At 43.1% G+C, this 4,202-nt stretch overlaps 1 pseudogene; it reads right to left on the bottom strand.

The window, feature by feature from the left end:
- Positions 1-956: 956 nt before the first annotated feature.
- LOC126930408 (ADP-ribosylation factor 1-like) lies at positions 957-1,863 on the bottom strand (annotated as a pseudogene).
- Between the last annotated feature and the right edge of the window lie 2,339 nt (positions 1,864-4,202).

Genomic DNA, 4,202 nt, shown 5'->3' with positions numbered 1-4,202 from the left:
AATCTATTTTGAACAGCGATTATTTTTATTTTCTTTTATTAATTGTGTATTGAAACAAGTAAGGTTCTCTGACATCAAACAGACCAGTTCTGAGGTTTTACCCAAGATAATTGAACAGCCCCAGCTTCTGCAGTGTTTATCAAAATACAAAAGAAGAAGTAGAGGTCATCTTTTTTTGATAGCAAATTGGACTCTTGCAAGCTAAGGGAGAGAAAGCTATGTCATACACGGAGATAGGGTACTTCCAAGGGTCTGCAGGTTTAGAAGCATGGCCTGCCTGGCTCATGCACACTCCTGCTGGTGAGGCCAAAGACATCCCACCAATATGTCTGAGAGAGTGTCAGTGCTGGAGGCAATGAGCCTACTCTGGCCACATGCTTACCAAGGGACAAGTGGGGCCTGTGTCCCCTGAGCTTGCTGTGGGCAGGTGGATGGGCAGCTGAGCAGTCTAGCGGAGAGTGGACTGGCAATGGGCTCCTAGCCCAGCCCTTAGGAGCCATGGAAGCACAGGGACAAGCACAAGGCTATGGGATGCAAAGTGACCCAAGGACAGGTGAGTCACAGGGATCTCTATTGCAATCATGCAGAATTGATGTGGTCTGACATGCCACCACCTCACATTCCTGAGGGGAACAGCCAAGCTGGTGGCTAGCATCCAGGCCATAACTGCAAACCCACACTGGGCAGGGTCTCCCTTCTGTGTGTTCAAGTGTTCTCAAGTTAGATTTTTAACAATTTTAAAAATGGCTGAGTTCAGGCTTGAAACCAACTACAAAAATGGATCTCAACACAGCTCTAAAACCAGGGGTGCATCCAGTAATCCCAACACAGTGACTCCCGGAGACCAGGTGTCCATGGGCCTACATCCCCTCTCAGCACTGACCAGCACTGCATTGATTTTACTCTTTACAATAAAAAAACAAACAAACAAAAAAAAAACACTGAGTAATCTTGCACGTGACTGCCAGAAACTGTCTTGTCGGAAACAAAATCTATTTACGTTTAATGAAACGCCTGGCCACAGGCTTCATCTGCCACATTTACAGCACAGTGCAATGCACACAATAAACCAAACCACAAAGGCAGTTTCTGGCACTCATAGCACAGAGTTGTTTGCCACATGGGAGTAAAGCAGACATTTTAAGAGGAGGAGGGAGATGGAGAAGGGTGTCACATTCACTTCTAGTTCTGGAGCTGACGGGACAGCCAGTCCAGTCCTTCATGGAGCTGGTCACCACGGGCGCCACAGGTGGCCTGAATGTACCAGTTCCTGTGGAGCAGGGAATGCAGCCCCAGCTTGTCTGTGATCTCAGTGGTGTTCATGGTGTTGAGGAGGGCCTACTTGTTAGTGAACACCAGGGGGACCGCATTCCAGAGCTCATCCTGAGCCAACATCCTCATGAGCTCCTCATGGACCTTGTTCATGTGCTCTCTGTCACTACTGTCCTCCATAAAGATCAGGCCTTATGTGTTCTGGAAGTAGTGGCACCACAGAGGCCAGATCTTGTGCTGGCCTGCCGTGTACCACACAGTGAAGCTGATGTTCTTAGACTCCATGGGTCTGCACTGAAGCCTGTGATGGGAGTGGTGGTCACAATCTCACCCAGCATCAGCTTATACAGAATCATCATCTTGCCTGCAGCATCCAGGCCCATCATGAGGACAAGCGTTTCTTTTCTGCCAAAAACACCCTTAAAGAGGTTGGTAAAGATATTCCCCATGGACCCTCAGCCTCCCAAGTACCTGGAACTACAGGCGTGCACCACCACACCTGGCTAATATATACATTTTTAGTAGAGAAGGGGGTTTTGCCATGTTGGCCAGGCTGGTCTCGAACTCCTGGCATCAAGTAATCTGCCCACCTCAGCCTCCCAAAGTGTTGGGATTATAGGCATGAGCCACCATGCCTGGCCTCCATCAAATAACTTTAAAAAAAAACAGTTCTCTCAACTTCCTTGCATCGCTGTCTTCCCTTCACACTCCCTGGAGTTTGTCTCCACATCTAGACTTTCCCTGAGCTTCTGATCACACTGGCAAATATCACACAATTTTCCAATTGCTATCACTCTAACTCAAGGGTCTTATCTGGGCTCCCCTTCCTGCTCCATAACCCCTTCTTCTGTCTTTGGTCAAATCCCTTTTCTACTTCTTGAAGTGATGCTTCAAACTTCATTGTCTCCTTAAGCTTCCTACTCTCCCCTCCGCAATCCCAGCCCTCCCTCAGGAAATTATCTCACTTCACGCTTCATGTGAATTTCAACTTCTTGCCCCCTGTCTCACCACTACCTTCATTTAAGGCCAAGCTTCCTTTCTTGCTTTGTCTCCTCAGAAGATGAGATGTTCCTCCTCTAGTTCAAAACTAACTTCTTTCTTTGGGTTTTAATCTCATTCTGTTTTATTTCTACCTCAAATTACTCCGATTATTACCTGCTCTCTCTCTCCCATTCAATTGTCTGTTTTCCCTCAAAGTATACAGTTGCTCTAGTCATTCTTATCTTTGAAAAAAAAAATATTTGGACTCCAAAATTCCCTCTTGCTTTGAGCCGCACTTTCTAGACCACTCTTGATTCCTCTACTTCTTTACCTCTCATTTACTCTTCACCATAATTTAATGTGTACTCCAAAAGCAGCCCTGAAATTACACTGGCAAATACGACCAATGAGCTCCATGTTTCTAATTCCAACAGACATTCTCATTACTAAATTCCTTGTTAGAAAATGAGAACAAGAAATTAGCTTAAACAGAAATAGAGAATTTTTTTTAGGGTTACAGAAATGACCCCACAGGACTCAAAGGCAAAAACGCCTGGGCTTCAAGAAAGACTAGAATCAAAAAACGAGAAGTTACTGGCAATTTGGGCAATTTTTCCTCTCTGCCTCCACTCCCCTCTATTGCCCTAGTATCTGTAGATGGGCTTTCTCTGCCTCTTCTGTCCACGTAGCATCCCCAATGAGTCCTCACCAGTGCTACACTTCAATGTCTCTGGTAGAATTCGTTCCTTCTGAGGTAGCTATCTCGTTTTAAATCGGCTCTAAGACTAAAAGTTATTTATGTTTCTACACTCTGTCTCCCTCCTTCTTCCAAATAATCTACATCCTACTTTTCAGACTACAAAGAATAAACTTAACCTATTTTTATACATATCATTCCTACAAATAATTCAAAACAACTATCATGTCTTATTGAAGTTTCCTCTTCTCTGAGCAAAGCAATCCCAGGTCCTGGTCCTCCCCAGCCTTAACCAGGTCTAAACCAGTGGCTCCCAAACCAGCAACAGCATCATTACCTTTGGGAACTTGTTAGAAAGTAAGTTTTGGGGTCCCAAGTCAAACCAATTGAATGAGAAACTGTGGGGCTTAGGATTCAGCAATCCAGATTTTTAAAAAGCCCTCCAGGTGTTCCTCATGCATGCTCAAGTTTGAAACCCACTGCGCTAACCTTTCTCTCATCTGTCTAATTCTCCAGAAGTGTGACTCACCTAAGCTGAGCACAGTTCCATAGGCATGGGGTTGGGTGATACATACAATAAAGAACAGTATGGTCTTCATCACTCTTGCTGTTCTTATTAACACTTAACAGTAACTAAAAGTATTTTATAGATTTGTTTCCTGGTTTTTATTTTACTACTCACGAGAATGTAAGTTCCTTTAAATGAGAAGACCATGTCTGCTTTACTCATCCTTGTGTTCTTAGTGACCAGTACAGCACCTGGTTAATGGTAGGCACTCACCAAATAATTATTGAATAAATAAACAAATAAATGAGTGAATACTATGATAATTGGTTGTAGCCACATAATATCATTGATTCATATTGAATGTGTAGTCAACTAAAGGTTTCAGGACATTTTTCTCCCACCTGATACACATACATTTGGGGTTTTGTAGCTAAATATGGGAATTTGCCTCTATTCCTTATCAAATCTCAGCTTGTTAATCTATAATTTCAGGCTATAAAGATCTATTTTCTTTTCAAATATCACAATTTTATCATTTGGAATAATATTTCTGCCCCATTAATATATTATAAATTTTATCAGGATTAGATAAATTTCTCTTCCAAGTACCTGTTCATAAAGCCAAATGCCATTTTCTAGCATTCCTTTGGTAAGTCATTTAAGTAGTTGCAAATGTATCCATATAGAGTGCTGCTCCAATCCTCTAAAGCCAGTGGTTCTCAAACTTGAGATGCATCAGAGTCT

This window comes from Macaca thibetana, chromosome 11 (genome assembly GCF_024542745.1).
Source record: "Macaca thibetana thibetana isolate TM-01 chromosome 11, ASM2454274v1, whole genome shotgun sequence".
NCBI classification, from domain to species: Eukaryota; Metazoa; Chordata; class Mammalia; order Primates; family Cercopithecidae; genus Macaca; species Macaca thibetana.
This window is presented reverse-complemented; position numbering and strand designations above follow the sequence as displayed.